This window comes from Pan troglodytes, chromosome 4 (genome assembly GCF_028858775.2).
Source record: "Pan troglodytes isolate AG18354 chromosome 4, NHGRI_mPanTro3-v2.0_pri, whole genome shotgun sequence".
Taxonomy (NCBI): Eukaryota; Metazoa; Chordata; class Mammalia; order Primates; family Hominidae; genus Pan; species Pan troglodytes.
The window spans coordinates 84,218,041-84,245,859 of NC_072402.2; the positions used below are offsets into that span (position 1 = coordinate 84,218,041).

At 35.1% G+C, this 27,819-nt stretch overlaps 1 long non-coding RNA gene across 1 annotated transcript in view; it reads left to right on the forward strand.

Annotated features, from left to right (window-relative positions):
* The first annotated feature begins 12,846 nt into the window (after positions 1–12,846).
* Positions 12,847–27,819, forward strand: part of LOC129143985 (uncharacterized) — a 58,427-nt gene continuing 43,454 nt past the window's right edge. The window contains exons 1-2 of the long non-coding RNA XR_008548025.2: positions 12,847–13,039; positions 20,848–20,907. This is a non-coding gene — a long non-coding RNA (uncharacterized LOC129143985). The remainder of the gene's footprint in view (positions 13,040–20,847; positions 20,908–27,819) is intronic.

Consider the following 27,819-nt stretch of genomic DNA (forward strand, 5'->3'; position numbering starts at 1 on the left):
TAGACTCAGGGCACTGAGTACCTGTAATTTCTGTCTCCTTATCCAGCTTAAGGATTATTTCGTTAGTCTTAAGGGGGACTTTTCTCTTCATTTTTTTAAAACTACTACCACCTTTACCCAATAGTGTTCTTTCCGATAAGTTTTCTTAAGGCTTGAATATTTGAGAATTGATAGCTTGAAGGTGTTATTGACCACGTCTCTTTTTGATGCTCTGTGTACTGACAATGAGAAATTAAATACAAAGCTATCTTTTTCAATTGAAGAAAAAGGCAGAAACAAACTGATAAACACATACCCATACTATTTCAAAATATTATTCATCCACATGTATGTGTAATACTGAATATAAACAGATTGACTCATTCATTGATACAGAATGTTAAAACATGTTCAATATCAGATTGTGTTGCCTAAATCCTGTGACCCATATGGGTCTTTAATTAGGAAATTTTACATTGTAATATATAAAGAGGTAACTGTATACATTTAAAAATTATTTAGAAATATTCCTTATGAAAGAGAAGATAATGTAGAGGTGAGAAGCATTGCTTTATACAGTGTGTTAGGCTAACGTATGCAGAAGGGACCATGACTGTAGGCAAACAAATTGCTAGGGATCACAGAATGCCCTTAAGATTAGTCCAGCAATAAATCATCCTGTCACTGTGTGGTAAAAATTCCAAGGCCCAGACAGAAAGTAATCTGTACTATTGAAAGATTGTACCTGTTGGGCACTCGTTGGAAAGCTGGGAAAATTGTGTTCTCCAGTGCCATACAGAACTACCATTCCACAAATTTACTAAGGTAGTCATCCTCTAGAATCTGCCTTTATTACTAGATCTATCTAAATTACATCCATCCTATGTAGATTCACAGATTCGTGCTATCTGGGGTGGGGGGGGGGCGGTGGTTATAAGTGATTACAAGAAGGAAGGGCAAATGGGAAGGTGTAATTATGTCAGTATTAAATTTATGAACTTCTAGATATCCACTTTCAATATTTAAATATTAGTTTTATATGTCGTGACAATCTTATTATAAGCTCATATGTTACCTACTTATTTATTCATTTAATGCTTTTATGTAGTCCATGTTAAACCATGCCCAAAGGATTCTAAATTATTAAATTGCACCTAGATTTTCAAGGGGCCGTGTCAGCTAGTAGAAAGAAATTCCTCTCTCAAGAATTAGGACATTTCACTACATTTTAAATAAGATAGACTGAAAGAAGCATGGTCAGCAGATGCTTAGTTCTATAGTTTGATCTCTTACAGCTAGAAAAATAAATGATATACAATCATGAATATAAAAGGTACATAATCAAAACATTAAATAACTGAACATTATAAATAACAGTATATATGCTACAGAAAATAATAAATATTTTAAAATATAATATTTACATTCAAGGAGAAGAGAACTATTACTAAGATGAACAGAATAAGATCTATTTCATCCTAAATGTGTTGTACAACATGAATCTAGAAAGCCAAGTATATTAGGTTTAGGATAAAATTTGTCTCATCAGATTCTGTAAATAAGATTAACTCAAGGAGTGGGGAAATGGGAAGGAACCACCTGTACCACTATTTCAAACTCAGTTACCAAGCTTACCACAATCATTCTGGTGTCATTCTGTGGTCTGTTCCAACGGTTTTAAATGGTACTGTGCACCAAAATCTCTTGTTATATTTTGTAGAGACAGATTTTCATGCTTCAAATCCAGATGTGCTAAGGTAGTAAGCCAAGGAATCTGTATCATTTAGAATGAGTAATGAATAAGGATGTTTGACATATAAAAACATACCTAGCAAGGTAAAAAAGTAAAGCAAATATAATGTTAAAACACAGGAAGCCACCAAAATATCAAAAACCCTCTAAAAATCTTCCCATGCATACATGTATAACATGTCTGAATATCTATAAATGGATGTATAGATATAAAGATTAATACATTTGTAAAGAATACAGGGTGCAACAATTCCATCAATACCCATGTATTTAAATATTAAATTTAAAATTAGACAAAGTCAAGAGTAATTCTGAATTTCAGACATATATATATATATATATATATAAAACACAGTCCTAAAATTATTTATATGTCAAATTACAATAAAAAAAATTACTATATATTTAAAGGTAGTATGGTTGGAGTCTGACATTTTAACAAACATCTTCTGTAATTTTGGTATGCATAATTCTTGGACTATACGTTGGAAAAGAGATCTAATGTGTGTGTACCCCAACTAAAAGTCAAGAACTTATGCTAACATCCTCATGAAATAACCCTATACTCCAAATTAATAATATATTGTAATTAGACATTTCCACTACTTCGGGTATTAAGTCAGACAAAATCTTTGCAGAATTTTAACCACTATAAACATATGTTACACAGAATTCGAAATGAAATTAATAGCATAATAAACTTTTGCGCTTTTTGAAAACAATTATCTAAGCAATTTAGCTTAACCAAACAAGCTCAATTAATATGTCATTGCAAATAAACCACACCTACAATTTTAAGTGGATTTGCTAAGACTTCTTCTTCATAAATATAAATACATACAAAAATAACAAAAATAAATATAATATTGACTTTTCTACAATAAAATTTGATAATTTTGTCATAGCTTGACACTATTTTTCCTCTAAACTATGTTACTAAATATACAATAAAATATGATAATTTTGTCATAGCTTGACACTATTTTTCCTCTAAACTATGTTACTAAATATACTAAATATGTTACTAAATATATCACGCAGTGGCGTGATCTTGGCTCACTGTAACCGCCACCTTTTAGGTTTGAGAGGTTCTCCTGCCTCAGCCACCTGAGTAGCTGGGACTATAGGCATGCGCCACCACGCCTGGCTAATTTTTGTATTTTTAGTAGAGACAGGGTTTCATCATGTTGGCTAGGCTGGTCTCGAACTCCTGACTTCAGGTGGTCCACCCACCTCGGGTTCCCAAAGTGATGGGATTACAGGTGTGAGCCACCGCACCCGGCTAGTTGATGTTTTTTAAATGTCCAAAATATATCATCTTTTAAAGCACATACATTTTTCTGGATTTTTCTTTTTATTAAAATATAATATATAATTGTGTCTTTTCTGTCAATATATTTCCATGCTGCTTTGGTTCATTTATTGTTTGTAGTCATGAATGCTTATACTATAAATTAACAATATTTTTTCCTTCATAAATGACTTTCTGATTTATTGCATAGAAATTAAATTTACAGATGCGAATGTTATTTCAAGAAAACCTGTTGATTTTTTTCTTCTCATACTCACAAAAAGAATAGAAGTTACAACAATTTCACACTAACCAATTAGAAGGACTTGAAGTTTTAGAAATTTATTTTTGCTTAAAGTAATTCTGTTGTTTGTTGTAACTTCTATTCTTTTTGTGAGTATGAGAAGAAAAAAATCAACAGGTTGTCTTGAAATAACATTCACATCTGTAAATATAATTTCTATGCAGTAAATCAGACCATGTTTAGGGCAATCAGCAAAACATATAATTATGGTGAAGTAATGTTGAAAATATAGGAAGTATTGTATTTACACATAATGTGTTTTCTAATGAGATTTTATTAAGGAGCACAATTTTGCCATAGATACGAATAGGCAAAGTAAGTTATGTAGCCATGCTTTGTAAAATTACAAATGATCTCAAAGCATATTTGATTTCTGAAATGATTAAAATAATTTTTACATTCCTCAAAGTAATGGATATTAATGTGTTTAATTTATATATAAACATGCTTTATCACATTATTTTTGGGTAGACTTTTCATCATCATACATTCTCAAAACATGTTGGTTCTATAAATAATTAGAACATAAAATATGTTATTTACCCATCCTAAAGGAAGATAATAGTACTATAAGTGTAAATCACCTGGGTTATTATGCTATTTATTTCAATGTGCTAAATGCAGACACCAAAAGAAAATGTCTACCCTCAACCATAGCATTCGATTACTTTCACATCAGTTTTTTTTGTTGTTTCTTCATTTCTTAAATAAAAAACCATCAAACTTCTATACTTCTCTCCCACTGTCACACGCTTACCCCATATTTTCAGAAACCTAAGTAATGCAGAAAATATTCATTGGAAGTATTTTGCTTTGCTAAGCTAAATTTTGTTCTTAAATTGAGCATTAGGTTTGTGATCAAAAAATTTATGATGTATGTGTTAGATCATTGCATCAAGTCACTTTCTTCACATCCATCGTTACCTAGTGAAAAAATAATAGAAATATAACATGCTTCCTAACTTTCGCCAAGATTATTTTAAAATAGAGTAGTGTAAAAAGTGAAAGGAAATGAAGCAAACAGATTTGCATTTAGCTTTAATAAGTTTGAGTATTTACTTCTGACCATAGCTCAACTCCTAACATTCTAGAGAGACTAAGGAATGGTGGTCATAGCCTTTGTAATACAAATTATATTATCAGACACTACAGAAAAGTCAATTTTGACCTGTTTCAATTTCTGAATGTTATCAGGAGCTACCATTGATTAACATATACATTTTATATATTTATTTATTTATTTTTGTTGATACATATTTTACATACTTCTGGGGTACAAGTGGTATTTTATTACATGCATAGAGTGTGAAATGATCAACTCAGGTTATTTGAGGTATACAGCACCTTCATTATTTATCATTTCAATGAGAAGGGAACAATCAAGTCCTCTCTTGTAGCTACTTTGAAATATATAACACCTTGTTGTAAACCATAGCCACCTTATTCTGCTGTCCAACATTAGCATTTATACTTTCTGACTGTAGCTTTGTACACATTAACGAATCTCTCTTTATCCCCCTTCTTCCACACTCACACCAGTTCCAGCCTCTGGTATCTGTCACTCTACTCCCTACCTCCAGGAAGGAAACAACGTTTTTCGTTCCCACAGACAAGTGAGAATCTGCAAAATTTGTCTTTCTGTGTCTGGTTTATTTTACTTAACATAGTGACATCTAGTTCCATCTTCTTTGCTGCAAATGGCATGATTTCACTCTTTATATGGCCAAGTGGTATTCCGTTTTGCAAATACACCACGTTTTCTCTATGTGTTTATCTGTTGATGGGCACTTAGGTTGATTTCATATTTTTGCTTTTGTGAATAATGCTGTAATAAACATGCTAGTGCAAGTATCCCCTTGATACACTGATTTAGTTTCCTATGGATAAATACCCAGCAGCAGAATTGATGGATTGTATTGTAGGTCTACTTTCAGTTTTTTGGGAAATCTGCATACTGTTTTCCACAGTGACTGTACTAATTTACATCCCCAACAACAGTCCATAAGAATGTCCTCTTGTCTGCACCCTTGCAGCATCTGTAATTTTTCATCTTTGTGATAATAACTATTCTAACTAGTGTAAGATGATGTCTCATTTGGGTTTTGATTTTCATTTCCCTGATTAGTGATGTTGAACATTTTTTCACATATGTTTGGCCACTTGTATATCTTCTTTTGAGAAATGTCTATTCAGGTGCTTTGCCCACTTTTTAATGGGATTATTTGCTTTTGTTACTGTTGAGTTGTCTGAGTTTCTTGTATATTCTGGATATTATCCCCTTGTTGGATGAATAGTTTTCAAATATTTTCTTCCATTCAATCAGTTGTCTCTTTATTCTGTTGTTTCCTCTACTGTGCAGAAGCTTTTTAGTTTGATATAGTCAGTCCTTTTTGACTGTTATTGTTTTTGTTGCCTGTGCTTTTGAGGTGTTAGCCATAAAACCTCTATTTAGACCAATGTCCTGGAGTGTTTTTCTTATATTTTGTTTTGATAGTTTTGTAGTTTCTAGTCTTATGCTTCAGTATTTAATCCATCTTCAGTTGATTTTTGTATATGATGAGAGATAGGAGTCCAGTGCCATTCTTCTACATATGATCTCCTATTTCCCTGGCAACATTTATTTAACAGGGTGTCATTTTCTCAGTATGTGTTCTTGGCACCTTTGTTGAAATCAATTGGCTTTAAGTATGTGAATATATTTCTTAGTTCTCTTTTCTGTTGCATTGGTCTATGTATGTGTTTCTTATATGAAGACCATGACATTTTGGTTACTATTGCCTTGTAATATATTTTAAAGTCAGTTAGTGCGATGCCTCCAGCTTTGTTATATTTCATTTTTTTATGCTTAAGATTGCTTTTGCTTTGGCTATTCAGCCTTGGTTTTGTTCAATACTAATTTTAGGGTTTTCTTCTATTTCTGTGAAAAAATGATGTTGGTATTTGGATAGGGATTGCATTGAATATGCAGATTGCTTTGGGCTCTATGGTCATTTTAACAATATTAATTTTTTCAACCAATGACAATGGAATGTTTTCCAATTTTTTTGTGTCATCTTCAATTTCTTTTATCACTGTTTTGTAGTTGTCCTTATTTGGGTTATATTAGCCTGTTTTCACACTGTTATAAAGAGACTGGGTAACTTATAAAGACAAGAGGTTTAATTAACTCACAGTTCCATGTAGCTAGGGAGGCCCCAGGAAACTTACAGTCATGGCAGAAGGCAGACAGGAAGGCATGTCTTACATGGCGGCAGGAGAGAGAAGTGGGAAGACTCATACACTTATGAAACAACCAGATCTTGTGAGAACTGTATCAGGAGAACAGCATGAGGGAAACTGCCTACATGATCGAATCACCTCCCATCAGGTCCCTCCCCTGGGAATTACAATTTGAGATGAGATTTGGGTAGGGCCACAGAGCCAAACCATATCCATACCAGAGGTCTTCTACCTTCTTGGTTAAATTTATTTCTCAGTATTTTTGTAGCTATTATAAATTGAATTGATTTCTTGATTTCTTTCTCAGCTATCCAGTTTTTGGTGTATAGAAATGCTCTTGAGTTTTGTATGCTGATTTGTGTCCCAAAATTATGCAATTTATTTACCAGATCTAAGAGGATTTTTTGGTGGATTCTTTAGGTTTTTCAAAATATAAGATTATATCATCTGTAATGAGGGACCATTTTACTTTTTCTTTTCCACTTTGATTCCTTTTATACCTTTCTCTTGCCTGATTGCTCTGGCTAAAACTTCCAGTCCTATTTTGATTAGGAGTGGTGAAAGTGGGCATAATTGGTCTTGTTCCAGCTATTAGAGGCTTTCAGCATTTCTCCATTCAGCATGATGCTGGCAATGGGTTTCTCATGTATTACCTTTATTATTTTGAGATTTGTTCCTTCTATGCGCAGTTTTTGAGAGTTTTTATCATAAATTGATGTTAACTTTAATGCTTTTTCTGGGTATTTTGAGATGATCATATGGTTTTTGTCTTCTATTGATGTCGTGCTTATTGATTTGCATATGTTGAACCATTCTTGAATCCCTGAGATAAATCCCACTTGATAATGGTGTATTATCTTTTTAATGTGCTGTTGGATTTGGTTTGCTAGTATTTTACTGAGAATTTTTGTGTCTATGTTCATCAGGAATATGTGTTTGTAGTTTTCTTTTTGTGTTGCATCCTTGTCTGGTTTTGGTATTAGGATAATGCTGGCCTCATAGAATTAGTTGAGTAGAATTCTCTCCTCTTCCATTTTTTTTTTAAGTTCCAGGATATATCTGCAGAATTTGCAGGTTTGTTAGATAGGTATACATGTGCCATGGTGGTTTGCTGAACCTATCAACCCATCATCTAGGTTTTAAGCCCTGCATGTGTTAGATAGTTGTCCTAATGATCTCCCTCCCCTTGTCCCTCATCGCTCAACAGGCCCCAGTGTGTGTTGTTCCCTTCCCTGTGTCCATGTGTTCTCATTGTTCAACTCCCACTTATGAGTAGAACATACTGTGTTTGGCGTTCTGTTCCTATGTTAGTTTGCTGAGAATGATGGCTTCTAGCTTCATCCATGTTCCTGCAAAGGACATGGTACAATTTGACCCAGCAAAGCCGTTACTGGTATATACCCAAAAAATTATAAATCATTCTACTATAAAGACACATGCACATGTATGTTTACTGCAGCACTATTTACAATAACAAAGACTTGGAACCAACCCAAATGCCCATCAGTGATAGAATGGATAAAGAAAATGTGACACATATACACCATGGAATACTCTTCATTTCTGTGAAATAGCTGGATAAGAATTGGTGTTAGTTCTTCTTTGAAAGTTCAATAAAATTCAGCACTATGCTATCTTGTCCTGAGCCTTTTTATTACTGATCCAATCTCATTCCTTGTTATTGGACTGTTCAAGTTTTCTATTTCTTCTTAATTCAATATGGATAGGTCATATGTATCTAGAAATTTATTCATTTCCTCTTGGTCTTCCAGTTTCTTTCTTAGTATCCAGTTTTCATAGTATTCTTTGATGAATTTTTTGGATTTCTGTGGTATCAGTGGTAAATTAATCTATTTAAACTTCTCGCCTATATGTGTGTTTACATGTCATATCTGACTTTCTTTTAGGGAGTACCTAGTGGAATTATTTTTTAAGTCCATTTAACAAGTCTGTATCTTTTAAGTGGAAAGCTTTATTTGTTTACATTCAAGGTTATTATTGATATAAGTGAGCTTATTCCTTTTATGTTATTAATTGATTTGTTTGTTTTGTATATCATTTGTTCCTTTCCCTTTTCTTACCATTGTGGTTTGTTAGTTTTCTGTAACAGCATAATTTAAATATTTTTCACTCCTTGTTTGCTTTACCAGCAAGTTGGGTTTTATATTTTAATGTTTTTCATGATGGTAAATATCATTCTTTCACTTTTGGATGTGGGACTCCCTAAAGCATTTATCGGAGGGCTGATCTGGTGGTGATAAATTCCCTCAACTTTTGTTTATCTGAGAAAGAATGAGTAGAACATCATCCTTCATCTATGAATGATAACTTTATGAGTATTGTATCCTTGGCTGGAAGTTTTTATTTTTCTTTCAGCACTTTGAATATATCATCTCATTCTCTCCTGATCAGTGAGATTTCTGCTGAGAAAACTGCACTAGTCTGATAGGAGTTCGTTTACAAATGACTATGTGCTTTTCTCATACTTTGTTTAGACTTCTCTCTTTGTCTTTGATTTTGTCATTTTGATTATAATGTGCTGTAGAAAAGACCTTTTTGATTTGTATCTACTTCAGAATTTCCGGGCTTCCTGTATCTGGATGTAGTGCATGTTGGCTTTGATTGTGCTTGCATACAATAGCATGTCTTCCATTTGATTTTTTTTGGCAGTAACAGGATCAGTGGTGACTGATTTCCTCAGTGGCTTAGGATGCAGTTGCTACCGGAGCCTGTAGTGACTGGGATACCAGTTGGGCCCCTTTGGTGGCAGTGACGGATCAAGTATAACTGTTCTTTGGTCCCAGGGTGGTGTCAATGTTAGCAGCTGCAGGCAGGCCAGTTCTTGAACCTTGCAGCAGCTTTGTCAGATGCAAGAAATGGTAGAAGTGGGCTGGACAGGTGAGAAGGTTCTCATGCCCCTGGGTAACAGGTGTGGCAGGTGTGATGACAGTAGCAAAGTTGGGACAACTTTAAAGGCCCCAAGTGGTTCACAATGGTGTTGGTGTTGGTTGTAATGGGTGGGGTGGGCCAGTTTCCAGGTTCAAGTGTGGCATATGTAGATGGGTATCAGATATGTTGGCAGAGGCCTGCTGAGTGGGTCCAAGCTCAGGCAACTGAGAGATGTTCTCAGGTGCCAATGTGGTGGACTGGGCTGGGCAATCTCCAGGCTCTGGACAGTGTGCCCAGGTACTGGGGGGAGTGAAATTGGGCCAAGAAGACCTGCCCTCAGGTCCCCTGATAGCACATACAGGCACTTTCTGTGTTAGGCAGGTGCAGGGCAATCTTGAGGCCACCAGCAGAATGCTTGGTGGAGGCAGCTGCTGTGCCTGTAGCCCTTCTATTGGGGAAGGTGGAGTTGCTTTCAGTGGGAACAACTGTAGGCAGCCATTTGGGGGGTACACTTCACTCGAGCTTTGACCCTTAAAGTGGCAGCTGCTTAGGACTTGAGGGTTTGGGGGACACCCTGTGGGCCCCCTCTCCAGAGCGATCCTATTGCATTTTCTCCAGGCAGCTCCCCATGTTGATTTCAGCATCCAACTGGGTCAAGGGGCTCTCCCATCGATAGGATAGCATGGTGAAAATATAGAACACTGAGAATCTCCCTTTCCCCCTATTTGGAGTCTCTCCAAGTTCCCAACCAATCCTAGCCAAGCAACTGCTTTGCTTTCCTATGTTTCCTTGCTTTAGATGTTCCCTGTCACTTCTTTGTTGAATTCCAGTGTCCTCTCTTAGGTGATCTATTTTAAGTGTGTAGTTATCTACTCACTATTTTGGTTCTCTTTGTGGAAGAGCAAATACCAGATGTATCTAGTCAACAATCTTGAAGCTACTTTCCCACATTATATATATTTAGAGTTAAATATTCATTCCTTTAGTCCACATTATGTTCACCATGAATGGTTAAAAAGATGCAATAAAATTCAAGAGTACATAATAAAGTCAAAGTCGTATGCTTTATGGAGAATAGTGTGCCATAGACAAATTATCCTGAAAACATATCCTCTTCTACCTCTTACAGGACCAGCTCAAAAACCCCATACACCTCACTTCTAGACATCCTTTTAGATAGAATTCATAAGATCAGTGCAATTCCATGAGCACATTATATAATCTCCACAGATTTCTATGATATATATGTATTGTGTATGATATACAGGTATATCATATATATATATATATGTGATTTCTTAATCAGAAAAATATAATTTCTCAATTTTTATTAACATGTATGAGGGCTGGGCACCGTGGCTCACACCTGTAATCCCAGAACTTTGGGAAGCTGAGGTGGGTGGATCACTTGAGGTCAGGAGTTTGAGACCAGCCAGACCAACATGGCAAAACCCTAACTCTACTAAACACACAAAAATTAGCCAGGCATCATGGTGCATGCCTGTAGTCCCAGCTACTTGAGAGGCTGAGGCAGGAGAATTGCTTGAACCCGGGCAGTGGAGGTTGCAGTGAGCTGAGATTGTGCCACTGCACTCCAGCCTGGGTGAAAGAGCAAGGCTCTGTCTGAAAAAAAAAAAAAAAGAAAAAAAAAATATATATATATGAGAGACACTCACTAATTCATTTAATAATGTCCTTATGATACAGAACAGATGATGACAAACATCTTTTCTGTTCTGCCCTCATGGCTCTCGCAATCTAATTGGGAAAAGAAACACTAAACAAACACTTATTAAAAAACATCAATTCCAACTATATTAACTGTCACAAAGGAGAGTACAAGATGATCAATAAAATGCCATGTCTAAGGAATCAAGCAAGGCATTCCTAGTAGGCTGACACTTAGAGTGACCTACAGAGGTCAAATAAAAGGTGCCATAAGGAAAAGAGAAGAGAATGGACCTTAAAGAAAAAAAATCCTCTGAATTTATATAAAAACATATCCTGTGTTTATAATATTAAAAACAATATATTCTGGATAATAGCATTTCTCTTCTTATTTTTTAATTTGATCATATGTCATTACAGACTTGCATGATTGCTTCTCACAAGTCCCATTGAAAGATACTCTTTATGTTCCAGACTCACCCCAAAAAGGGGTATGTCAAACAGGTCTGCAATGCATTGAGACAACCACACAAAGATGCAAATTTTTGATTAAGAAACCTCCACAATTTTGAACTCAGTATAATATAGATTATTGAAGACTAAGTCAAGCAGGTCGACTGAGAAAAACAAAAGTCTTTTGTGACCCTTGAAGGAAAATAATGTGTGCAAATAACAACTCAACCTAGTCAACTATACCTATATATTAGGAATGTATGCCTAATATACCAAGAATGATAAGGGACAAAAGCAAAAGAGGGAGAAAGAGAAAGATGGGGGGAGGGTGGAGAGAGAGAGAGAGAGATTATTAGTTTGTCACAATCCAGTTTAAACATTTAATATATACACAGAGAATGTATTTGAGTATTTTTTGGCTCAGTAAAATTACAACATCACTAAATAGTCAGTATGCTTCAAGGGTTAAGAGCATGGATTTTTCTAATTGGACATATTTCTACTCTTTGCTTCATTACACATGAGCAGTGTGACCCTAAGCAAGTTACTTTAATCAAAATGATCTTCGTCAGTAAATTGAGAAAAATATTAGATCTCACAAGAAATAAGCCTTATAAGAACTAAATGTAAATCGATTAGGATAGTTCCCTTCACAAATGTACTCAATATGTGCTACATAAAAAATGCATTTGGTATAATTAAGTATCACCTAAAGTGCCGAATACAATTTCTCTAGTGCATTAACATAGTTAAATGTATTATTCCTTTATTCTTGGATATTTTGGGTGTTTACTTTGATGGTAGATATATAAAAAATGAATGTCATAGTGATCCTCAGGAATTAATCCTATATTTATGGCTATTTAAAAAGGGTAGTTTATGAACTATAGTATTGTGACATTTTTAGGCTTCTAATATATATTGAAAAATTATTTAAAAAAAAAAACAGCAAGATTGCTGCTCATCCTGCCATTAATGATGTCAAGTAGTATTCATTTCAACATTCCCTTCCTAACCTTGAATTTTCATGTTCCTGCTGTGTCTAATTTAAGTTTTCTAGTTTTATAGATGAGAATGATACCCCATAGTTTTAATTTAAAATTTTTGGAACAGTAATAAAGTTGAACATTTTCCCAAAAGTACTATTTGAAATTTGATGAGACATTTAAAAAATAGCATGTTGTTATTATGCTCTATGTAGACGGAGTTCAATAGATGTAGTTCTTATGTTGTACTACTTGATTGCCACCTTAAAAATTAATTACTTTTTGTTTATACTTCTTCTTCTTAGATTACAATAAATCATGCCATTCACACAAGTTCTTACAGGGATTTAATTGCATCTTTGAAAGGTTTGGCAGATACATCAAGCCAGTTCATTAATGCACAGATGATTCCTTCACATTAAGAAAGACACGTTGGAGCACCATAAATGTCAAGGCAGTTATTACGCACAAAAAGCATAAAATGGCAACCATCAAAAGGTGAGCCCTTATTCAGTTGAGATCAAAAATAAAACTGCAGTAACTCCTTTGTGTAATAATGGAGAAATATTAGATTATTTTAAGGTCATGCAAGGAGAATCTTTCATTTGTCAACTCTGTCCCTTTGAGGAAGGATTGTGTGTGTGTGTGTGTGTGTGTGTGTGTGTGTGTCTCATGATTCTGTTCACACATCAGTCTGCAAGGAACAGCAGATTTTACCACTATAATGCATTTGTTTGGATTCTTTTGCCCAGATATTTACTGAGTTCACATTATTTCCAATGAACATTTATATGAGTCTCCTTCTCTTTAATAATTAAGAGTTTACTAGAAAGAATAAAAATCCAAATGTTGTTATATATTTAAAAAACATTTAAAAATGCACTAATAGCAATTAAAAAAGGGTTAAACATGGGAGTTTTGAAATTCATAATTACTACTAGCTCTGAATTCTAACACAGTGGAGTCAATATATAACAATATTTCATTTGACATTAGAAAACTTTCTAATTCTCAAGTGTTTAAGCAATCACTTAAACATTCATATATTTATTTAGCTATGTGATCTGACTTTAACTGAACAAGAAATGAAATTAAATTAAATGCAAATGGCTAATTACTATGTACCTACTATTACTTTATCTTGTATCGTGGATACCAGCTCAGCCACAGCAGGATAGGGCAACAGTCAGAGTTGCAAGGTCCCCTATCTGGGCCCTAGCTCCTAGATATTTCTAGACACACCCTGGGCCATAAAGGAACCCACTGCCTTATAGGGAAGAGCCCAGTCCTGGCAGGATCCATCACCTGCTGACTAAAGAGGCTTTGGGGCCTGAATAACCAGCAGTGATAAAGGTAGTACACTGTGGGCCTTGGGTGAGACTCTTGAGACTAGCTGGCTTCAGGTACCAGGTCAGCCACAGTGGAGTAGAGCATTAAGCAGGCTTTTGGGGTCCCCAGTTCCAGGCCTTTTCTGTTGGAAGATATTTCTGGACCTGCCATGGGCCACAGGGTAGCTCACTGACCTGAAGGGTGAGTCCCAGGCCAGGCAGCATTCACCACAAGCTGACTAAAGAGCTCTTGGGCTTTAAGGGAACATTGGCAGTAGCCTGGCAGTGCTCCCTGTGGGCCTGTGATGGTGGTGGCCATGGGGTGAAATTCCTCTGCCTGTAAATAGTGGAAAGAAGAATGAAAAGCACTGCATCTCATGTTTTGAGTGACAGCTTGGCTACAGTACCATAGAACACCAGGAAGACTTGTAAGATTTTTGGCTCCAGTCCGTGGCTCCCTGATGTCACATCTGGACCTGCCTGGCATCTGGGGGAACTTATAACCCTGAAGGGGAGGACACGAATGCTGGCTCCAACACCTGCTGATTGTAGAAACACAGGGCATTGAACAAATATAGGTAGTATCCAGGTATTGGTTACAGCAGGCCTTAGGCAAGACTCAGTGCTGTGCTTCCTTCAGGTCTAACCCAGCACGATCCCAGCAGAGGTGGCCACAGGGGTTCTTGTGTCACCCTACTCTCAGCTCCAGGTGGCAGGGAGAGAGAGAGAGAGAGAGAGAAACTCCACTTGCTTGAGAGAAAGTAAGAGAAAAAAACAAGGGTCTCTTCCTGGTAATTCAGAGAATTCTTCCAGATCTTACCCAAGACCAACGAGGTCGTACATCTATGAGTCTGCAAGAACTACAGCATTACTGAGCTTGGGGTGCCCTCTAATGCAGATATGGCTTAGATCGCAACACCCAGGTCCTTTCAAATACCTGGAAAACCTTATCAAGAGAGACAAGTGCAAACAAGTTCAGACTGTGAAGACTGCAACAAACACCTAACCCTTCAATGCACAGACACAAACAAATACCTACAAGCATGAAGACCATCCAGGAAAACATGCCCTCATTAAATGAACTAAATAAGGAAACAGGGACCAATCCTGGAGAAAGAGAGATATGTGACCTTTCAAACAGAGAATCCACATAGCTTTTTTGAGGAAACTCAAAGAAATTCATGATAATACAGAGAAGAAATTAAGAATCTTATCAGATAAGTTTAACAGGGAGATTGAAATATTTTTTTAAGATCAGGCAGAAATTCTGGAGTTAAAACATGCAATTGACATGATCAAGAATGCATTAGTCTTTTCATAATAGAATTGTTCAATCAGAAAAATGAATCAGTGAGGTTGAAGACAGACTATCTGAAAGTACACAGTCAGAGGACACGAAAGAAAAAAGAATATAAAGCAATGAAGCATGCCTATGGGGTCTAAAAAATAGCCCCAAAAGGGTATACCTAAGAGACATTGACCTTAAAGAGGAGGTAATGAAAGAGATAAGGGTAAAAGGTTTTCAAAGGGATAATTACAGAGAACTTCCCAAACCTAGAGAAAGATATCAGTATCCAAGTATAAGAAGGTTATAGAACATGAAGCAGATTAACCCACAAAAGTCAACCTCAAGGCATTTAATAATTAAACTCTGAAAGGTCAATGATACAGAAAGAATCCTAAAAGCAACAAGAGAAAAAGCATAAATAACACACAGTGGAACTCCAATATGTCTGGTGAAAACTTTCCAGTGGAAACCTTATAGATCAGGAGAGAGTGGCATGAAATATTTAAAGTGCTGATGGAAAAAAATAAAAAATAATAAAAATAACTTTTACTCTAGAATAATGTAATCAGTGAAAATACTGTGCAAACATGAAGGAGAAATAAAGAACAGACAAATGAAAACTGAGTTATTTCATCAACCCCAGACCTGTTACAAGAAATGCTAATGGGAGTACCTCAATGAGAAATAAAAGGACATTAATGAGTAATAAGAACTCACCTGAAGGTACAAAACTTACTGCAAATAGTAAATACACAGAAAAACACAGAACATTATAGCATTGTAAATTGATGTGTAGACTATTTTTAACCAATCAAAAGTAGTACCTACAACAACTGTTAAAGACATAGACAGTAAAATAAGATATACATAGAAACAACAAAGCATTAAAACATAGGGGGACAAAGTTAAAATAGAGTTTTATTAGGCTTTTTTTGCTTGTTTGTATATGTAGACAGTGTTAAGTTGTTATAAGATTTAAATAATGGGTTCTAAGATAGTATTTGTTAACCTCGTGGTAGCTTCAAATCACAAATCATAAAACAGATACACAAAAGCTGAAAAGAAATTAAATTATACCACCAGAGAAAATCACCTTCACTAAAAGAAAGACAGGAGAAAGAAAAAAAGAAAGAGAAAACCACAAAACAATGAGAAAACAGAATAACAAAATGGTAGGAGTATGCCCTTACTTATCAATAATAAATTGCATGTAAGTGGACTAAATTGCCAATCAAAAGGTGTAAAGTGGCTGAATGAATAAACAAACAAGGTCCATAGATCTGTTTTCTGCAAGAAACACACCTCACCTATAGAGACAAACAGACTGAAAATAAAGGAATGGAAAAAAATACTCCATGTCAATGGAAACCAAAAGCGAGCTGGAGTTGCTATTCTTAGATAAAATAGATTTTAAGACAAAAACTTTAAGAAAAGACAAAGAAGGTCACTATAGAAAGATAAAGGGGTCAATTCAGCGAGAGGATATAACAATTGTAAATATATTTGCACCCAACAGTGGAACACCAAGATATATAAAGCAAATGTTATCACAGTTAAAGAGGGAGACAGACCCCAATTCAGTACTAGCTGGAGACTTCAACACCCCAGTTTCAGCATTGGAAAGATATTTCAGACAGAAAAGCAATAGAGAAAAAACAGACTTAACCTGCAACAGACCAAGTGGATATAATAGATATTTACAGAACATTTCCTCAAATGGCTGCAGGATACACACTCTTTTCCTCAGCATATAGATCATTCTCAAGGAGAGATCATATGTTAGTTATGTATTAAGATAAGTATTAAAACATTCAAAAAATTGAAATAATGCGTCTTCTCTGATCACAATGAAATAAAACTAGCACTCAACAACCAGAGGAATTTTGGAAACTGTACAAACACATGGAAATTAAACAATATGCTCCTGAATGACCAATGAGTGAATGAAGAATTTAAAAAGGAAATGAAAAATTTCTTGAAACAATTGATGTAAAATACAACATACCAAAACCTATGGGATACAGTAAAAACAGTACTAGAAGGGAAGTTTATAGCTATAAGTTCCTACATCAAAAGAAGAAAAAAAACCCCATCAAATTAAAAACCTAACAATGCACCTTAAAGAACTAGTAAAGCAAGAGCAAGAGCAAACCAAACCCAAATTTAGCAGAGGAAAAATAAATAAAGATCAGAGCAGAAATAAGTAAATTTTAAGTGACAAAAACAACACAAACATAAATGAAACAAGGTGGTTTTTTGAAAAGATAAGTAAAATTGACAGACCTTTAGCCAGACTAACTGAAAAGAGACAGAGAGAGAGCCCAAATAGATAAAATCAGAGATGAAAAAAGGATATTATGACTGATAACACAGAAACTCAAAGGATAATTTGTGACTACTATGAGCAATTATTTGCCAATGATCTGGAAAATATAGAAGAAATGAATAAATTCCTTGACATATACATTCTACCAAGGCTGAAACATGAGGAAATCCAAAATCTGAACAGACCAAAAATAGGTAACAACATTGACGTTATAATAAAAGTCTCCCGGCAAACAAAAGTCTAGGATCCAATGGCTTCACTGCTGAAATCTACCAAACATATAAAGAAGAACTAATACCAATTCTACTTCAGCTATTCTGAAAACTAAGAAGAGACGTGAATACTTCCAAACTCATTATATGAAGCCGGTATATACCCTGATACTGAAACCAGACAAAGACATATCAGAAAGAGAAAACTATAATCCAATATCACTGATAAATAGTGTTGTAAAACGTTATCAACAAGATACTAGCAAATCAAATTCAATAATACATAAAAAAGATCATTCATTATGACCAAATGAGATTTATCCCAGGGATGCAAGGATGGTTCAACATAAGCAAACCAATCAATGTGATACATCATATCAGCAGAATGAAGGACCAAGTCATATGATCATTACAATTGAGGCTGAAAAAGCATTTGATAAAATTCAACATTTCTTCTGGATAAATACCCTAAAAAAACTGAGAATAGAAGAAACATATGTCAACATAACAGCAGTCATATGACAGACCTATAACTGGTTATATGCTGAATGAGGAAAAACTGAAAGCCCTATGATCATTGCAACTGAGGCTGAAAAAGCATTTGATAAAATTCAACATTTCTTCTGGATAAATACTCTAAAAATATTAGATATATGTCAACATAATAGAATCCATATGTGACCCATATGGGTCCATAGCTATTTTCATAATGAATGAGGAAAAACTGAAAGCTTCTCTTCTAAGATCGGGAACATGACAAGGATGCCCATTTTCAACACTATTACTCACCATAATACTGGAAATGCTAGCTAGAGCAATCAGACATGAGGAAGAAATAAAAGACACTCAAATTGGAAAGGAAGAAGTCAAATTATCCTTGTTTGCAGATAATATGATCTTATATTTGGAAAAATCTGAAGATTCCATTCAAAAATCTATTAGAACTGAAGAACGAATTCAGTAAAGTTGCAAGATACAAAATCAACATACAAAAATCAGTAGCATTTCTATATGCCAACAGTGAACAATCTGAAAAAGGAATCAATAAATTAATACCATTTACAGTAGCCACAAATAAAGTATCTAAGAATTAAGCAAAGAAATGAAAGGTATCTACAATGAAAACTATAAAACACTGATGCAAGTAATTGAAGAAGACAAAGAAATGGAATGATAGTTTGTGTTCACGGATTAGAGGACTCAATATAGTCAAAATGTCCATACTACCCAAAACAATCTACAAATTTAATGCAATCCCAATCAAATTACCAATGAGATTCTTCATAGAAATAAAAAAAAAATCTAAATTTTACAGGAAACCACAAAAGACCCAGAATAGCCAGAGCTATTCTTAACAAAAAGAACAAGACTGGAGGAATCACATTACTTCACTTTAAATTATACTACAGAGCTATAGTAACCAAAATGTCATGGTACTCGCATTAAAACAGACACACAGATAAGTGGAACACAACAGAGAACCTAGAGATGAATCCATAAATCTACAGTGAACTCATTTTTGACAAAAATGCCAAGAACGTATGTTAGGGACACAACAGTCTCTTCAATAAATGGTGCTGGGAAAACTAAATATCTATATACAAAAAAATGAAACTACATTTATATATTTTGCTGTATACAAAAGTCAAGTTAAATTGGATTAAAGACTTAAATTTAAGGCTTCAAACTATGAAACTACTACAACAAAACATTGAGGAAACTCTCTAGGACATTAGAGTGGGCGAAGGCTTCTTTAGTAATACCAATAAGCACAGACAAGCAAAGCAAAACTGAACAAATCGATTACATCAAGTTAAAAGGCTTCTGAACCGCAAAGGAAAAAATTGACAAAATATAGACACAGCCCACAGAATGGGAGAAAATATTTGCAAACTACCTATTGGATAAGGGATTAATAACCAGAATATATAAGGAGCTCAAACAACTCTATAGGAAAAAAATCTAATAATCTAATTAAGAAATTGAAAAAAATACCTGAATAGACATATCTCAAAAGAAGACATGCAAATGAAAACAGGTATATGAAAAGTGCCTCAACATCACTGATTATCAGAAAAATGCAAATCAAAACTGCAATGAGATATGATCTCATCCCAGTTAAAATGTCTTTTATCCAAAAGTTAACAATATCAAATGCTGGTGAAAATGTGGAGAAAATGGAACCCTGGTACACTGTTGGTGGAAATATAAGTTAGTACAACCACTGTAGGAAACAGTTTGGAGGTTCCACAAAAATCTAGAGCTACCATATGATCCAGCAATTTCACTGCTAGTTATATATTGAAAATAAAGAATTCATTATATTGAAGAGATCTTCATGGCAGTCCCTCCCATCCCAGACCTGGAGATGTAGGAGGAAAAAATAGTTTCCTGGGCCAGGCCCAGGGACCCACAGCTCTATGCATCCTCCAGACATGGTGCTCTGCATCCCAGATGCTTCAGCTCCAGCTGTGGGTAAAAGGGACCAATGTACAGCTTAGTCCATGGCTTCACAGGGTGCAAGCCCCAAGCCTTGGCAGCTTACATGTGGTGTTAGGCCTGCGGGTGCACAGAAGTCAAGAATTGAGGTTTGGGAACCTCCGCCTAGATTTCTGAGGTTGTATGGAAATGCCTGTGTGTCCAGGCAGAAGTTTGGTCCAGGGACAGAACCCTCATGGAGAACCTCTGTTAGGGCAGTGCAGAAGGGAAATGTGGGATTGGAACTTCCACAAAGAGTCTCCACTGGGGCACTGCCTAGTGGGGCTGTGAGAAGACAACCACCATCCTCCAGACCCTGGAATGGTAGATAACCGATAGTTCGCACCATGCACCTGGAAAAGCTGCAGACACTCAATGCCAGCCCATGAAAGCAACCAGGAGGGGGGCTGGACCCTGCAAAACCACAGGAGTGGAGCTGCCCAAGGCTGTGGGAAGCCCCCTCTTGAATCATCGTGACCTGGATGTGAGACATGGAGTCAAAGGAGATAGTTTCAGAGCTTTAAGATTTGACTGCCCCACTGGATTTTGGGCTTGCATGGGGCCTATAGCCCCTTCATTTTGGCCAATTTCTCCTATTTGAAATGCATGTATTTACCAAAAGCCTGTACCCCCATTGTATGTAGGAAGTAACTAACTTCCTTTTGATTTTACAGATTCATAGCCAAAAGGGACTTGCCTTGTCTCAGTTGAGGCTTTGGACTTGGAACTTTGAGGTAAGGCTGGAATGACTTAAAATCTTGGGGGTCTCTTGGAAGGCCAAGATTGTGTTTTGAACTGTGAGGACATGAGATTTGGGAGTGGCCAGGGTTGGAATTATATAGTTTGGCTGTGTACCTACCCAAATCTCATCGTGAATTGTAGTTCCTATAATCCCCACATGTCATGAGTGGGACCAAGTGGAGTTAACTGAATCGTAGAGGTGGTTTCCCCCATGCTGTTCTCCATGATAGTGAGTTAGTTCTCACAAGGTCTGATGGCTTTATAAGGGGCTTCCACTTTCACTGGGCACTTATTTTCCTCTCTGTCACCATGTGAAGAAGAACATGTTTGCTTCCTCTTCCACCATGATTGTACGTTTCCTAAGGTCTTCCCAACCTTGTGGAACGCTAAGTCAACTACACCATTTTCTGTTTTTAAATTACCCAGTCTCAGACAGTTCTTTATAGCAGCGTGAGAATGGACTAATCCACATACAATATGGTACTGAGTATTTAAAATAATTTCTTAGAATTTTTCTTATGGTGATGAATAACTGACTTTTATAACAAACAAGTGGTTCATGCTCAATTGTACAAAAGCATAATCTAAGCAATACATACACTCTTCATATTACTTTGCCCTTGTCCCTCAATACACTATTTAAGTACTTTTGACTTTGTCCTAAGTATACTGCCGTGTAATGACTTAAGATGACTTAATTTTCAGTATATTTGTTCCTATTTAAACCACTAAGTAAATGTTCTTTGTACAGCCACTCTTGACCTCACTTGATCTTTACTTTGTTCAGAAGTAATCATAAAGTCAAAAGCAAACTTGCCTGTGGACACTGAATTTATTCATTTACCTTTCTAATGTAATGGTCGTTTGTGTAATTCAAAATGTATTATATTAAATTTTATTAGGTTAGGATTAAAAAATCAAATATAACACTATCTCTTAAAGAATTCACAAATGCAAAAGAATAGGTCACTTGCAGAATCCCACAGATACTTCAGAAGTGGTGATTCTTTATTTGAAAAACACTTGATCTATCATGTTATGTGTGGAGTTGAATGTGATGTCCTTCCTACAGACTTAAAATAAATGGTACTGGGCTGGAAAGTCTTACACAACCAAGCACATTTCAGTCAAATCATCAAATTAATTGCCTTTTGCCTTTAATATACCTTCACTGATAATAGCAAAGAAAGAATGAAGCTTATTTTGTAAGACTTACCTTCTAGGAGATGAGATCAAAAGAAAAAATGAATGAAGGGTTAAGCCAATGGCACATAAAATAAAGCAATTAGCTTTTGAACTCCTTAGTCTAGCACATTTTTTCAGAGAGTAATCTGTAAAGTTTGAAGTGCTAACAGGATCACTGTGGTGACTAAGTTAAAATCCATATTAGACTCCTCAAAGTACTTTCATTGGATGGCTAAAGCAGTGTCATAAGTACAGTGGAAGCTGACACATCATTAGACAGAAGTTAGCTAAACTTCCTACCACATGGGTAGACTAGAACAGTCACAGAAGTTTCACTAAACTTCTTAGAAAAGTGAAATCATTACATTTTTCTAGCATGATGCAAAATACAACTCAAAGTGAATTTATCAATGCCTGAATAAAACATGACCTAAAATGAAACAATTCAAATATTATATAACATCTGAAAAATGTGTCAGAGAACTCAATAAACTTAAAGCTAAAACATTAAAGCTAATAAAAAATGTCCTGGATTATACAGCTGCTGGTAATGTTTTCTGTATGTTCTAAAGCCATTCTACGTTTTATCACAATAATATTGAACCAGTGTGGATGTCAGACTTTGCATTAAATCTCTCTGATTTCTTTCTGAAAACCTGGTAGGGTTGGGCTATTCTAGCCTCAGGTGATTGGTGTTAGTCAAGTGATTTGCATAGGTCATCAGCAAGCAAAAGGGTTGTGGTTCAAGATAAAACATCTAAGAACCAAAACATGGTATGCCATCTTCTTTCTGTCTGTCAGAATAACCAGCAATGTTCCAGAAATTATCTGCTCTCTCGCCCTAGTCTCAACTTGCAGAAGATGGGCAGAAGATGGGAAGCAGAGCTCCCAGCCTGCCCAAGATGAACATGTGGTATAGACAAGAAATACACCTCTGTTCTTTTAAGCTTCTGAGATTTTGTATATGTTTGTTTCTTACCAAACCACATATCCAAAGTTACTAATTGATGTAATTTGTATTTGGAAAGAAACTCATTTACAACTATTTTTATTCTAAATGATTTCTAAAATGTCCACTTTATTAATTTTGATATATCCAACATATAATCTAGATACCAAGTTTGAATCATTTTTATTTTGTCAAATAACACATATATTTTATAAATTGCATACAAAAGCTGTAGCAATCTTATTTTGTTGGGATGATCAGACCCAACACCAGGCTGTGGGGGCTACAAAGTATGGCGGAGTCAAAGGAATGAGAAAAGAGAAGTTTAAGAGTGCATGAAGTGGAACCAGGGGGCCAACGCTAGTATGGAGGCTGCGAAGGCCCAGAGCTCTGGAAGCCCGCACTATTTATTGGTGATCAAACAAAGAAGCAGGTGGTGAGGAAGTGGGGGTTGAAAGAAACTGGTGTGTCAAGTGCATGATCTACAGCTGTGACGGTTTAGCATTTTCTTTGAAGCATATGGAACATGTTCTGCTACTTGAGATAATGGGAAACATGTTCTTCTAGTTTAAGATACAATCAATCTATGAGACTGTGAGTGCTAAAAGCAAAGAGCCAGCAAGTCTAGACATATTCCAAAGGCCACGAGAGGTTTTAGACCCCGGACCCCTGACATGTTCCAAGACTCTTTTACATTAAGTCAGACATACAAGCCCTGCCTCAGCTTTTTTCCCAACACTCAGCTTTTCCCCAGGATGCCCCTTTTTCTTTTTTGTAAAACCGCCACAGCTGTCATTGCTTGTTCTCATCGGTGGCTTTCTCTCCAGAGGTGGCTTCCACATCTGCAGACTAAAAGGAGACAGTACAGGCACATAATTATTAGAACAAAATTTGCAGTGTAGAGCTTCCAATGGCCTTAATCCATTTCAGAGGATTGATTGCAGACAACCCATTGGTTGCCTTGTTCAAAAGACCAGTTCCAGGGGGCAGGGCTTTTTTCCCAACTCTCAGCTTTTCCCCCAACATATTTTTTTGTTGTTGTTATTTACCTCAAAAATATATTTTTCTGATTCTCCCTTAGAAAATCAGATCATATTAAGAATATAAAAACATTTTTATAGTCATTTTAAGTTTTATAATTATTTGAACATTTATAAATAAGAAATAAATCAAAATTAACAAGAAGCTAACCACTAGTTTTAGAAAATGTTGAATTTGATATTTGTTTATAGTTTGAGGCAGAGAGAGGTCTATTGTTATTAATACTATTTATTTTCTCTGGAACAAATAATTTTGAATCAAGACTTTAAATCGTGTCTGAATAAGAAAATACTAAATACTGAGATTTTATTATTAATGAAATATTCAAAAATAGTTGGAGTAAGTGTTAACTACAATATAAACAGTATTGAGGGATTATAAATATAAAATTAAAATTACATTTAAAGTCAACCACTGAAAGCAATTACAACCAAAGTATTTATACTTATGTCTATAAATCACATAATTTATTTGCTGACAAAGAGAATCATGATTATAAAACAAGTAAAAAGAATGCTATTTTTCATTTACTTCTGTGGAAACCACACACACAAACACATTATACTTAGAAGTAATATGTAACAAACCTGCACGTTGTGCACATGTACCGTAGAACTTAAAGTATAATAATAATAATAATAAAAAAGAAGAGTAACAAAACACTGAACAAAATCTGGGTTATATCTTCATTTACTTAAGTATAAATAAACTGAAAACTGTTCTGCGGAGCTCACACAGAACATCATTATTGCCTGGGAAAAAGGGATAAAGCGTCTTTTAACATCCCTATTTTTCTCTAGTTTAGAAATACAGAATTCAAGCCAACAGAAAAGGAAGCAATTACAGGTTACATGTTCTCAGGTTGGGGATATTTACCCAACCTCTTCATTCATTCAGCTGAATGAAACAAAGCAAGTATAAATGAAAGTGAGAAGCAGCATACACAGTCCAGAGAAACAGAGGACCTGTATTCACAGCCTCAGAGCATTTCATAGTGAAAATTATAATTCCAAAATATTGATTCTTATTAGCATAAAACAAAACTACACAGACTTTAAATTCACTCAAAGAATGGTATATATCATAAACACCTTGGAAACAAAACATAGATTTATTGCCCCAGTCCTAACCTAAAATATAATGTTTCTGTGAAATTCAATTTTAATAAGTTTATCAAGTGATTCTTACATATCTAGAAGATTGTCTCTTCACTTGGATAGAACCTATCATACTTTACAGAACTCCCATGAAGCTAGAAAAGGAGCTTTTTGCTTTGTGCAATGAACAAACCTAAAGATTTATATATATAAGAGGAGAAAAATGTGAAAATGGTACATGCGGATGTACATGTGGAAATACACAACCTAGAAACTGCAGACGTTTTACAATGAAATAATCAAATTAAACACAAACACTCATAGAAAAGAAGTACTTTCTGGTTAAAAAATGTGTCAGGCTTATTTGTAATAATGCAACTGTATAAGAAATAAAAGGTTTCAATTAAAGCTTAAAATACGTCAATCATGGTATTTCAAGTTATGAAATTTTATGATTCTATGTAGTTCTCAAAAGTCCTTCTTGAGAGACAGCAATAGCTCAGCTGAAAGTTTGGGAATGGTGAACATGTATTCTTGGTAATTTTTTTAACTTTTATTTTTTAAGTTCAGGAATATGTGTACAGGTTTATGACATAGGTAAACTTGTGTCATAGAGGATTGTTGTACAGATTATTTTATCACCCAGATATTAGGCCTGGTACTCATTAGTTATTTTTCCTGATCGTCTCTCTCCTCCCACCCTATACCCTCTGATAAGCCCCAGTGTATGTTGTGCCCCTCTATGTGTCCATGTGTTCTCCCACTTATAAGTGAGAACATAAGATATTTGATTTTCTGCTCCTGTGTCAGTTTCCTAAGGATAATGGCCTTCAGCTCCATCCATGTCTGTGCAAAGGACATAATCTCATTCTTTTTTATGGCTGCATAGTATTCCATGGTATGTGTGTGTGTATGTGTGTGTGTGTGTATATATATACACAAGTACATATATAACATATATATATAACATATATATAACATACATATAACATTTCCTTTATCCAGTCTATCATTGATTGGCATTTAGCATTTAGGTTGATTCCATGTCTTTGCTATTGTGAATAGTGTTACAATGAGCATAGGTGTCCATGTGTCTTTTTAAGATAATGATTTAAATTCCTTTGGATGCATACCTAGTAATGGGATTGCTGGGTCAAATGGTATTTCTGTCTTTAGGTCTTTCAGGAATCGCCATATTGTCTTCCATAATGGTTAAACTAAAGGCTTATACACAGCAAAGGAAACTATCAACAGAGTAAACATAACCTACAGAATAGGAGAATTTTTTTTTGCAAACTACGCATCAGGCAAAGGTCTAATATCCAGCATCTATAAAGAACTTAAACAAATTTACAAAAAAAAAAACATAAAAATGGGGGCAAAGGACATGAACAGTCACTTTTCAAAAGACATACACTTAGTCAACAATTACATGAAAAAAAGTTAAACATCACTGATCACTAGAGAAATGCAAATTAAAACCACAGTGAGATACTAGCCCACACCAGTCATAATGGTTACTATCAAAAAGTCAAAAAATAACAGATGCTGTAGAGGTTGTGGAGAAAAAGAAACACATGCTGTTAATGGGAGTGTCAATCTATTATGAGTGTTTTTATTTAGAATAGGACTGAGCTATAACCTGTTATAGGAATATTCATGTTGTAGGGAAAGTACTTTGTAAAATTTCTCTCACCTAGTTTTCAAGTATATTTGCATTTAACAAAATGCCGTTATATTCATTATTATTATTGTTAAAATCATTTGTGTATAGCAAGTTTATAATAAGGTCTTATATACAAACAAGGAGTCTTTTATGAAATATATATAATGGCAATCAGGAAATTTGGTCAATGAAGACAATCTGGTCTCTTTTGTCATAAGGTCTTTGGATGTTTCTATTTTAATTTTGTCTGGGTAACTGACTGTGAACTCACACAATCCATAGGAAGGTAATAATTTACTCCTTAATACTATTGAATAAGTCTGGAATAAATGACCAGATAAAGAATAACCGCTATGATTTTATTGAGAGAGTATTGTGAGGAATAAGCTTCTTACCTGAACTTAAGAGCGTGAAGGTAAAACATAAGGGCAATGGCTTCTGGCCTCAAGGTGGTGTTCATTCATATTTCAATATAATTTATTGTTTTAGGATGTTGTATTTTATAGGATAAAGGTAAAGTTTTGTGAACATTTATAGTCATTAAGAACAGTATTCATGTTACTTTGGTTGAGCTTGTTTGATCTTTGTCCTCTCATTAACCTCTTTTCATATTTACTCACTTGTGTAGCAAATGATGGTTTCATAATTTATTTTTCACTCCCTTTTATCTGGCCACTTGAGAAAAAATTAGGTCAGAGAAGACAGTTAAGCTTTTGAAGTTGTTATAATAGCATAGAGTCTGACAGGTGAAAAAACCAAGGGAGGCCTAATTCAAATTCACAGAGAATCTGACTAAAGCAAAATAATAGGTCTAGCAGAGAAGAATCCAAACTAGTAAGTGAATATCTTGGCAATGCATATGTTAGGCTATGATTTAAAATGCAGATGCCCTGAAGGAATTAGATCATCAGTATGTACTTGTTTGCATACTGGTCATTCCATTTGATTCAAATAGTACAGTCAATTT